The 13,111-nt window shown below is 30.1% G+C and overlaps 1 long non-coding RNA gene across 11 annotated transcripts in view; it reads right to left on the minus strand.

Annotated features, from left to right (window-relative positions):
• Nucleotides 1–13,111, minus strand: part of LOC147825318 (uncharacterized) — a 238,584-nt gene that overhangs the window by 18,873 nt on the left and 206,600 nt on the right. The gene's annotated exons all lie outside the window — the stretch shown is intronic.

The following is a 13,111-nucleotide window of genomic DNA, read 5'->3' on the forward strand; positions in this document are numbered from 1 at the left end:
TGTTACTCACATATATTGAATCTATTATATACTTTATATGCAGTCCAAGACAATTCTTCACTCAGCGTGGTTCAGTCAAGCCAAATTTTGGACGCACCCATGAACCATTCATTTGTATATGAGCACTTAGGTTGCAACCATTTTTTAGTTACAGTAAATAATACTGTTGTGTACAATGGTATATGAATTTCTATTCAAGTCCCACTTTCATTTCTTTTTATTATATATAGAAGAAGTAAAATGATTGGATCTCATGGCAATTATCCCTTTATTATTTTGAAAAAGCACAATAGTTTTCCACATTGACTGTACCATTTTACAATCTTATCAGTAATGAAGAAGGGTTTCAATTTTCTAAATTCTCATTCTCAACTCTTTTTTTTTAAATTAACTTTAGTCATCCCAATGGGTATGCTATGGTATCTTATTGTGGCTTATTGGTCAGCTGACAATTAGGGACTGAAATCATAAGACAAAGACCTCTTCATGGTATGGCAATAGCAATCTGAAATAATCTCTGAAGTAATATTTATTGTAAAAAAAAACCGAACTGAGCATTAAAAATGAACGATACTACAGACCCATTTTATAGAGAAGTGGTACAGTCAGACCTGAACCTGAGTTCTTGTTTTTCATAGCTGATCATGGTTGAAATTGATTATATAAATGATGTTAGTCTTTTTTATTTTCTATAAATATTATTAATCTAAATATATATGCTAAAATTACATTATGACTTTATAAATAACTCAGTCTTTACTTATATATTGTTTCATATTGTTTTCCAAATGTTTAGTGGAAGTTTTTATTACACCTATTAGAATTTGAGCTAATTGAGGTCAAGGGCATTTGTCAAGATTCTTCTCTCTACTTCATAGAACAGATACTGCTTAAGAGAAACTTGTAAAATATATTCTTTGATTATACTGGCTTTGTGGTTGGGAAATAAAGCTTTTTAAATTTAATTTTTGAAAATGATAAGAGAAATACAAAGAGACACTACATAGACCACACTTCCAGGCTAGTTTTGGGAATGTATAGAGCAGGAGGATAAAAAAAATGAAACTAATTTCTTTCTCTTTAATAAGTCCTGGTTTTGTATATTTTTCCTCTGAATCCCATGTATATCTGACCCTGATAGATTTTTACCTTGCCCTGATTTATCCTGGGTAAATTAGTGACACCAGCAGTTGCGGTCAATTCCTACCTTTTATTTTACCTTTTTAAGAACGGAAGTTTTTCATCTTTGTTTTTTTCAGATTGAGGTTTGGGGTAAGAATTCAGAAATCCATGCTGTTTATAGTGGTGCCAGAAATCTAAGGAGAATATACATAATTTTTTCGGAAGGACTAGTTCCTGTTCAGTGTTTTCTTCTTTCCTCCTCTACATTCTCCTCCTGTTTCTCCTTTTTCATTTTTAATCTACTTCTCCTTTTCCTTCTTCTGTTCTTCCTTCACCTGTTTTCTCTTCTTCCTCCTCCTTCTGAGTTTTCAGATAATTGATGTTTAGTTTTCTAGAAAGTGTATAGCTCTTCTGTTTTAAAAACTTCTGCTAGGATTTCTTAGAAAAATCACTTATGTATCAGGAAGAACTGAAACTGACAAAGGATATTTATTCAAGTTTTCTGTGTCTTCAAAATGATTTTAAAATCTCGAATGAAATTCTCCATATTCTTCATATGCTTATTCTGAAGTACTTTTATTATTATTTCTGGCTTTACTGATATTTTAGATAGTCTTGTTTCTCTCTGCTTTTTTCTATATATGACTTCTTAATTTCTTTAGAGTAACATCATATATTTCACTGAAATATTTCTTTTTTAGTATTTTCCTTAATCGATTCCCAACAGGTTTTCTGATGTTTACTATGTAACTAGTGACATACATTTCATTGTTTCAATTTTTATTACATTTCTTTCTATTTACATTGACTGCTAACTCCAAAATGATGTTAAATAGTGATGGTGAGTGTCACCTTTCTTGTCAATATCCTCATTTATTTACAATGATACTGAAAATTTTTGAGTAAGAAAAATACTGCATTTGGATGTTTATAGATGCTCTTTAAAATAAAGTATGCTGTTGAAATTGTCAAATGTTTTTGAAAAACCCATAAAAATAATATATACATATATTATGATTATTAGATTTTGTTTAATGAACTATTCTTTTTTTAATGAACTATTCTTGCATTCCTCGAAGAAAATAATCTTAGTCATAGTGCATATCTATTTATACATATTATGATTAATGTTAGCATATTTTCATTAATAAATTATTCCTGAATTCCTAGATGAAATTGCTCTTGGTTATGATATACAATTCCTTCACATTCTGTTACATTCTGGATGCTTACATTTTCTGTAGGATTCTTTCATTGATGTCCTTCATGAGATTTGTCTATGGCTTGTGTATATGCAAGTATTTTTATATTAATTAATAAATACAGCAGTTTTATCCATGCAACTTGGAACTTTACCTCCATTTGTGTTTTCTAGGATATGTAAAACTTGGATGGGAGTTAGCCTATATTTAAAACAAATTGTTATAATTTCCTGTGAAAACATTTAACAATACTATTTTTAAGGGAAACTTTAGTACATTTTAAAAAATTCATTAATTTTATTCATACATTTTAGTTATACAATATGCTGACATGCATTATTGGGAATTTGTACCTTTACATAATATATATTGGTTCTTATTTTTTGCCCCATTCCCCTGCCCTCCCTTCAACCCCTCCACTTCTCCCTATTTACAAAGACTTTTCCATTTTTCTATTTTCCCATATTAATTCCATTTACCTCTTTTATTTCCCTTACCTCACCCATTTCCCCTTCCCCTTTGCACCTTTTCTTCTTATTTCACATTATCTGTTATACATTTTGATCCTTATTTACACTTTCAGTTTCTCAAACCAGAGAAACTATTTGATATTTACATGTGTGTCCTATTTATTTCACTTAAGAGTATGGACTCAATGTGGATTCATTTAGCTATAAATGTCTCTAGTTTCTCACTCTTTATGGTTGAGTAGTACTCCGTTGTATAAAAAATTTTTTTTCTTCTTTCAGTCTCCAATTGATGGGCAATTGGGCTGTTGCTAAGTTTTAGCTATTACAAACTTTGGTGCTATGAACATGGGTGCACATATATTACTGTGATATGATTCTTTTAATTCTTTTGGGAAGATATCCAGTAGGAGAATAGCTGGGTCAAATGGGACCTCTAATTCTAGTTTTTTGAGGTATCTCCATATTGATTTCCACAGTGGTTGCACCAGTCTACACTCCCACCAACAGTGGAGAAGGGTTCCTTTTTCCCCACAGTCCTGCCAGCTTTTTTTATTGGTAGATTTCTTAATAACAGCCATTCTTTCTGGGGTGAGGTAGAATCTAAGTGTCGTTTTCATTTGGATCTCTAGGCTGACCAGTGACCTTGAACATTTTTTTTCATGTGTTTATTTGCTATTTCCACATCTTTGTCTGAGACATATCTGTTCATTTCAGATGCCCATTTTTGGATTGGGATTTGTAATTTAGGAGGTCTGATTTTTAAAAATTCTTTATATATTCTAGATAGTAGATTTTTGTATTTTTGCAGGGAAAGTGGCAGTTTACATTGGCCATTTTCAAATATGCTTTTAGATAAATGAACTTTACCTATAAAATTGTGTTTTATCTCAGTTTTCAAATGCAAGAGAAGAAATTGAGCAAATAGCCTCCTTCACTGTTTTGATTATGTTTCTGTTTCGTTTTCCTCTTGTTTTCTATTGTATATATTTTTCCTTCTTCCATAACTATATTAATTAGTAATTTATCTATATTATTATTTTGTTTTATTTCTGGTTTTTATAGTATTACCATTTCCTAATTCATATTCATTTCCTAATTCATACTGTCTTCATGAACCTTTTTTTGTTAAACTTATTACATTTTCTATTTTTTTCTTGGTTATTTAAGAACTTTGGCTCTGAATTTTCCCTAGAGTAAAGTTGTATTTGTATTCTATAAAATTTGACATACACTTACATGGTGTTTTCAGTATTATTATCAGAGAGTATTTTACAATTTTAGGATTAAATATTTTCTTAAACCTAAAACTGTCTTAAGATAGAGATAATTTAAATTTCCAGATGAAAGGGATATTTTGTTTTTAGGTCAACAAAATATTTTGTTTTATAATTTCATTTTAATCAAGCATTATCATGTGCATTATTTCTACTCTGTAGAGTTTTTAATTGTTTTGTTGCTAAATAAATAATTCATGCAACCTGTGAAGAAGTATTCCTATTTGTAGCATTTTTATATATATCAATTATCTATATTTGAATATTTGTGTGTAAGTTTCATATTTATTTTAATTCTCTTGATCTGTTATTAATTGAATTAGGAAATTAAATTCTATCACTGTTATATTATGGATTTTTAAAAAGGTTTTTAATGTAATTTCAGTTACAGAAATGTTGCTACCATGCTATTTGAGTCAGGGATGGTCCTCACTGTTATGTTTTGTGTGATTTTCAAATTTTATTACACATTGCTCTTTTTGCTTCTTTCCATGAACTTTATCTTGTCTCCTATGAAGAATGCAAGGCCTGTTTTACTTCCACAAACAATTTGCCTGGTATTTCAAATAAACTTTACAATATAACTTCATATACCTTATGTACTAGCTTCTCATGATATTTATGATGACATCATTCTTAATTTCATGGTTTTATATTTTGTCTTTCTGTTGTTACCTTTTCTTCTCATGTACACTTTATCCCTGCATAAATATATTCACATTTATATTGTATTACATATTTTGTTTCATTATGCTTCAATTCCTCTTTATATCTATCTTCTTTTAAGCTCAATTGTTTTAATATTGCTGTTCAACACTTTCATCTTTTGTTTATATTTTTTTACAGTATTTGCGTATTTTGGGGGGTAAAAAACTGAAGCTTACTAGGATTTCTTTTCTAAAATAATCATTTTTGGCTATTTCTTTTAAACAGTATATTTCTTTGTATGTATCTGTTGAACAGCTACCTTCTGTTCATGTACATTTTATAATTTTTCAAATGTTTCATTTATTCTTTTTTGTTTTCTATTGCTTTTTTTTTGTTTTTTCAGATTAAACTATATATAAGCATCTTTTATTCAAGTATATTATTTGCTTCAAACTTGGTGTATTAACTGCCTCCCTTTTGATCTTACAATCCTATTTCAAATTTTAAGCTATTTTTGTTTGATCAGATTTTTTTTCCCTCTTTTTTATTTGCCAATGAATTGAGAAGAAATTCAAGGATTTAATTCCAGGATAATATGACCCAGTGAAGTAGTTTGCTACCATTCGCCTGGTACTGTGTTCCATATTAAGGGTGAAATATAACTCAAAATTTCACCTTTTTGTCCTTAAAGATGTTATAAGTTTGTTAGTTTCTAGCAGTGACTCAAATCCCTCAGTCTTTTTTTAATACTTCTTTGGTCATTTTAATCAAACCAGAGCTAGCAGGTGAGACTCATTTGAGAAAGTTATGTCTGGAATTTTAGTGCAGTGACTAAAAATATATTGAGTGCTTAATAAATCATGGTTGTTATTATTTGCAGGAATTTATTTTACTGAAGTTTTCTTTTATTCTTGATTATATTCCCACCTTGCACTAGACTATTGTTTTATACTCCATTTATGATAACAGAAGTAATAAAATCTGATTTTTGTTCTTATTCATTTTGATTTTTCTCCCTTTTCATTTTTTTCTTTTGCTGAAGATATCTTTCTTCATCACTCTGGCTGTTGTAATTTTTGGTTTCTAGGTCTGCTAACCATTTTCATCCAATGACTATATTTACTCTGTCTTTTCTGTTAATATCGGTGCTCTCTAACCAGCAAAGATAGAGAAATCACACTTTTACAAGTGAATCATTCATTCTACTTTTACTCCTCATCTTTTCAACTTTGAAAGATTCTCATTTCTGAATAATGACAACATGCATCTTATCTTTAATTGTATATAAATACTTTGATCCTTTCTGATGAATTCCTCTAGTTCAGCTGTATATAGTATGCTATGTCCTGAGAATAACTCATTTATATATCTTCAGAGTCTTTGGTGTTTCCAGAACGGTTTAGAACTGAAAGACATCATAAAGCCAAACCCCATATTGTAATTTTGCAAATTATCTTGGACACTATGAGACTCAATTTTACAAAGTAGCTTGCAAAAAGATTATCTAGTTTGCATGTATTTTACCATTTTCTGAAATATTTTAAACACTCAAATTCAAATTTTTGTAATATCATCTAAATCTTCATCTGTGAACCTAGAAAAGCTTGCCAGATTGCAAACTATTAGAAAGAAGGCCATTCTGTACCAGTGTAAATAACTATGCTTTTAAGAGTGTTGATATTGTATTTCATGAGGAATCAGGATTAACAGAGTCACTTTAAAGACCTCATGTGTGGTTCAAACAAAGATCATGTTTCTCCTCTGTGCTTGAGTGGCATGAATCTAGCACCCTTACACTATACAAAGAGAACTGAGAAATGATTTTCATAAGAAATGAGTGTTAATGATTCATAAAACTGCTTCAGTGGCTAATGTTTAGAATAATATTAAATATACAGATACATTTGCTAAAGCTACTTCAGGCCACATGCCCACGTAAATGGGACAAAATATATCTGGGCAATAGTAAAAATGTTTCATCATTGCTTAAATTACTTTTTGTACTTGTGTGATTTTAGGTAAAACATTCTTCATTATTCCTTGATCCTATCCTTTTCCCCAAAGATAATTATATATTGATTTAATCTTTACTGTATCAATACTACAATTTTAACTGGATGGGTATTCTCATTCTAAATATTTTCAAAGTAAATTTTTTGGCACAAAAATGATTGATATGTAGCAGTTACTTTAAAATTATTTGTAGTCATCACATAACTCCTAACACTCCTGCTCTAAGCATTTGATTAAAACTATTTATAACAATGATTTATCAAATATGTAAGATTTTAAAGAATAAAAAAAAGCTTACTCAGCAGATTGCCATAGCAAGAATCTATAATAAATTTCTAAATGTTTCAATCTTTTCATTTCTAACATTATTATAAATGACTTCATGACAAGTACAAATTTTCCTCCTTGTTCTTGGGGAAGTACTAATCAGACACAGATTTGAGTGACATCTCTTTTATGAAAGAACAAAGGAGGAAGGCAACTCAAATAATCTGAAACCCTGACTTGTTACAGTCACGATGATTGCCTGAGTTTTAGAAAGAAACAGGCCATTAGTGGTACAATGTAAATAATTATGTAGGCTCTGAGATGATTAGTTAGCAAGGTGACAGAATTATCTTGTCAAAAATAAAGTATTTTTAAATATCTAAAAAGGCACTTTAAAATATCAATCCTAAGAATGAAACCATGGCATTAATACTACTATGCCCAGAATAATGATAACTAAAAATAAGATTCTGTATTTTTTGCAAAAATCCTTATAAAGAATATGTTGAGATTGTTCTCTGTGTCTCCCAATCTTCCATTTTCTATAAAATGCCATCCTTGTATTTGAGCTGTGTCAAAATTGAAATGGCCTATCTTGGGATGCTAGGTGTTGCCACTAAAATAAGTCCTTTTTTTTTTTTTAAATGAGGCACTTTGTCATTATTATTGTTACTGGAATAATTGTTTATATTATTAATCATTTATTCTGTGTCATTGTTCTAATATTTTTATATTTTTAATTCCCATTTCTTTTTTTACAACAATCTCTTGGAATAGTTAATATTATTACGCTCTATTTTTGGAGTGAAAATTAAAAGTTTGTGACTATAAGCAACTCAGCAGAAGTAATGTAGCTAGTACAAGGTAGAAGTAATATTTGAGTACAAGCGATTGTCCATTACTTAAAAAAAAATCTGAATGGTATTTTTTCCTGTTTTATTATATGACATTTGAAAACAAAAAATTCAACTTTTTATATAACATTTCATGTTTTAAACATTCTGATGTTTTCCTTAGGAAGTTTTACTAGAATAACTATTGCAGAATGAAATGAATTAACTTTTTAAAAAGCTTTGAAAAACAATATGAAGATTCTGAAGAAATTCAAAATAGAATTATCACATGATTCAGAAATCCTATCTCCTAGGTATATATTTGAGAGGAATAAAATCAGTACATCAAAGGGATATCTCCACTCAAGTTTATTGCAGTATTATTTACAATAACCAAGAAATGGAACAACCTAAATATTCATCAACTGATGAATGGGTAAAAAAAGGATACATATGCACAATGGAAAGAATCTTATGGAAACCTATGAAAAAGATGAAATCAATGTTTTCATTGGACCTCCAGTATATTATATTCAATGAAATAAGACAGGAACAGTAAATAATATATAATCCCATTTATATGTGGGATCAAAAAAGTTCATGTCTTAGAACTGAGAGTAGACTGAAGGTTACCATAGGCTGAAGAGAGTAAGAGTATGAGAATGATGGGAAAGTTTGGTAAGGAGTTATCAAGATACAGTGAGATAGGACCTAGACTTTCTGCTGTTCTGTTTCATAGTAGGGTGACTAAAAGAAAGGATTTTGAATGTTTTCACTACAAAGAAATGATCAATGTTTGAGATAGAGACATTTACAATCATCTGAACATTATATAATGTAAATGTGTATCAAAACTCACATGATATCCCATACAAATTTATAATTTTTATGTATTAAATTTTTTTAATTTAAAGTTTTTGATAAATATTGCCAAACAGCTTTTGAGCTATATATTTCTATCTTTTACTGTTCTTCCTTCATTGTTTCTGTTTCTACCTAGCCCATAATGAATATTTTTAAACTTTGTTTTATTAGATAAGCAAAAAAATTCCTATTTTCTTATTGCCTATTCTTTTAAAATAAAATATTATACAAGGAAATAAAACAAAACAAATAGAAAATCCTATTAAATAGTTTTTTAAAAATACTCGCAATCCAGAGGTGGTGATCCAAGCATTCAGGGGAGCTGAGGGATGAGAATTACAAATTTCAGCCTAGCCTGGGCAACTTAGCAATTTAACAAGATGTGTCTCTAAACAAACAAACAAACAAACAAACACATAGATGGATGGATGAATTGATGGAGCTGTAGCTCAGTGTGAAGACCCTTGGTTCAATCCCCAGTATTGGAGGAAAATAAAAAACAACCAAACAACAAAGCACCTCTCAACACATATCACTGTTATCAGTATGGTATTAATTTTTTTTTCACATTCAGTTGCTTAATTCTATTTACCAGAAACTCTATAATGTTCTAAAATTCAAGACAGTTCTGGCCCAGTCTTGGTAAAGTGAAATATGAGAGCAGTAATGACACAAAATAAGTCCTGTAAATAGAAGTGAAAATGCTCATCTGAGCCCTGAAGAGCCTCTCCCTCAGGGCCTACCTGGTGCAGGAGAACTTTGTGGCAGAGATGGCATTTGTTCTTTGTTTTGAAGGAATTTGAGCTAGACTATTTTGGGGAAGACACAGAATAACCAAACTGAGAAGACTTGGAAATAAAAGTCAAATTCAAGAGGGCTAAGAAAGTAATTTTTAAATCAAGCAGCAAATGAGTGTTCTCAGAACTATAAGGAGTATAAGAAATTATAACAAGACAATGAAGAGCCTTTTTGTGTGTTAGAATAAAATGTCAATAAACAGAATCACTGTTTAATTGTGCCAAATTATTTCAGCCTTGACAAGTCATTTAAAAATTATGCTCATAATTAGAAATTCAAGATCTGGTTATTTCTTATAATGAATTCAATTTTAAAGTAAATTATTTTAAAATACCCTGATCATGATAATTGGCACCTTCTATAAAGTGATTTAAAATCTGCTTAATAGGCACACTTGTCTCTTACAATTTTGTCTCACAACTTCTCAAAAATGTCCAGTCATGGATTTGCACAGGACACCCTCTCATTTTCTCTAGCAAACCTTTTATTGACTTCAACCTCAATCATTTCACAAATTTACCCTCACACTAAATATCCTCAATCTGCTCACCACTCTCCACATTTAACTTTCCTATCGACTAAGCTTTTATGCCCATTGTTATACAAGTAATCCAATTCTTACTACAAAAAATTCTCAATTTCTATATAGCTAATATTTTCTGTGCCCCAAATTTTGGGTGTTACACATTGTTTATTTTTCTCTGCTAGTGTCTTAGCTCATAAAAGAATATGGTTCAAAAAGAAGGTTATACTAAATAACTACCCATGGGTCTTACTAATAATTATTGTGTACATTTGCTTTTCTCATTTTTCAAGCAATTATTGTGTGCCTTGTTGGTACACGTACATAACACATCTTAAATTTTTTCATTCACTTCCTCTCTGTTTTCTCTCTCCTCTCTCCAACTCTTCATCTCTTTCCCTTTTGCAAAATATCTCCTTTTTCCTATTATCTGTCTTTCATCTCACTATTTTTATTTTGTGTTTCTCATATAAGAGAAACCATGCAATATTTAAGCTTGTGTGTCTGATTTATTTCACTTAATATTATGGTTTCAGCACATCCATTTTACTACAAATTATTCACATTTATCCTTCTTTATTGTATATAAATACTACATTTTCTTTATTCATTCATCTGATGATTGTCATATGGATCACTTCCAAGATTTAGCTAGTATGAATTTTGTAGGTATAAAAATGGGTATATATGTATCACTGTAATATAGGTTGTCTTTAACTCTTTTAGGAGGATACCTAGAAGGGGAATAACTGGGTTGATGCAATTTCTATTTTTAGTTTCTTAATGAGCAGAGAAATCATATCAAGAAACATAAAATGCTGCAGTATGGTTGAATTGTGTAATTAGGAGCAGAGAATAATGAAAATGAAACTATAAAGAAGACAAGAACCCTTATGATTTGAAATGGAGTTTAAGGTTCATCTTGAAGTTGAAGAGGCATTCTTGAAAGATTTTATAGTATGGTGCCAGGATCACATGTTTATTCAAAGTATTACTCTTGTGGAATGTGGAAAATGGATTTCAGATAGAAGAAATAAAAGGCTGGAGATAAAGTTAAGGATCCATTTTAGTAATCCAGAAATGTTAAGGGCCTTAAGATTGGTAGTGAGAAGAGAGAGAAGAATACTTACTTTAAAAGTCTTTTTTCACACTATATAGACAAGACTTTTGGAACACATTAGATTATCGAATGAAGGAAAAAGAGAAAAAAAGAAGAGGATGAGTATATTTTTCTGTTTAGATAACCAGGCCATACACTAGTAAAAAAGATGAGTAGGTTGAGAAGCAGTTTGGGATTTGGGTATAAAGTTTGGTTTTATAAATGTAGACTTAGAAACTACTGTTAGTCCAAGAAGTTATCATATAAGTAGAATATTAGTCTGACAAAGATATGGACCGAATGTACAGATTTTAGGCTATCAAACGCAAGTGGATAAAATTGGTCAAGAAGATGGTCAAACACAGCAGACCAGCCATGCACTGCCAAGGGGTCACATTCATGGCCGTATATCTATCCACAAAAGCCTTTCTTGAGCATTGGAAGACAAAACTGTTACCTTTACACTTACAAATCAGAGGCAACTCAAGATGCAAAATGGAGGACAGGATACCAGGAACATACCTACATTTCAGGTGACTGTCCCAGTATAGGTCTCATCTTGAGACTTATAAACAAATAGCTGGAGTTCCAACCAAAATTAAGTATAGGTAATTTTTAATTTACTAATTCAATGGCTCCTACTAACACTCTTTCTTTATTAAGAAATTCACAAAGTAATAATGAATAGTTCATTAAGAACTTGGTTTGGCTACCTTATCCTATGTCATGTCTAACTTCACAGTTGATGCTAGACACAAATTTTCAGCTCCTTTCCATTCATTACAGCTGAGGCAAATCCTGACTCAGACTAATGATGATAAAATATGAACTGAAGTGAGAAATAAAATATTGTGCTAAAATATTTACAAATTTCAAAGAGCTATAATATAAAAAATAAAATAATTCATTTGTTTTTGCCACAGGGATTACTACAAAATCCCTAATATCTGTGGAATGAGGATAAAGTATGAGGTAACAAGTTAGAAGGAGGCTATACAGTCTTGAGAAGGGGAGTAAGGGATAAGTAAAAATGTCTATCTATAAATTGTGGATTTAAGAACATCGCCACAAAACTAGCATTTTCATATTTACTGTTTATTGCCTTTATTTCTATTTTAAATTCCTCAGTGGAATTATTTGGCAATTTTATTCTTTCTTTCTTTACCACCTTCCTTTCTTCTTTCATTTGTTTCTTCCTTTTTTTCTTTCTTTTTCTCTTCTTACTTTGCCTTATAGTTTTTAGAAGTGAACAAAATATTCTAGCTAATAAATTTAAACGAAAAAGTATTAACCCTTTAGTGTGCTATGATACATGAAAATTTAGGATGACTTTTACAACTGAATATACAAAAACTTGTCCACATTTTATTTCCTCTTTCAACATTCCATTTTTATATCTCACTATTCAAAAGCTATTTCTTCAAAGTACTAATAATATACTTATAAGCCATTTGAAGAGAATGAATTCCAAAACCTTATAGACTGATAATGTTCTGCTAAAAAAAAATCCTGAGCTCTACAAAATGTGTTCATCACAGTAGTTTGGTTATCTACTTATCTGAAATTTATGGGAATTGGCAAACCTCTTTCTTTTTCCGAAGGCAATGCTTCAGGCACTTTTTTCTATTTTCATCATATGTACTGGAAAATATAAAAGCATTCATTGTAAAAATACTTAAAATTCCTAGTATCTATATTTGATTCTAGTTTGCGGACCATTTTTATTATGTTTATAGGTACTAAATATTTCAATTTTACAACTTTTTAAGTGTTCTGGGATTATTTTCTCTATTTCTTCTTTTAAAAAGTCACTGAAAATTGAAGCTACTAGAAATGAAGTATCTTCATGTATTGTTTTCTAGCCATTATTTTCCAATTAAGAATAAAAATATAAGATTTGTACAACAAAAAGCAAATAGTATATTTGCCTTTGGATTTGGAAAGGGAGATAGACTTGGTTTCTATTAGTGTTCCACCAAAAATAGATTGTTTTTGCTT

This window comes from Heterocephalus glaber, unplaced genomic scaffold, assembly GCF_053883595.1.
Source record: "Heterocephalus glaber isolate CG9 unplaced genomic scaffold, H.glaber_assembly_v1.0 deba00001504, whole genome shotgun sequence".
Taxonomy (NCBI): domain Eukaryota; kingdom Metazoa; phylum Chordata; class Mammalia; order Rodentia; family Bathyergidae; genus Heterocephalus; species Heterocephalus glaber.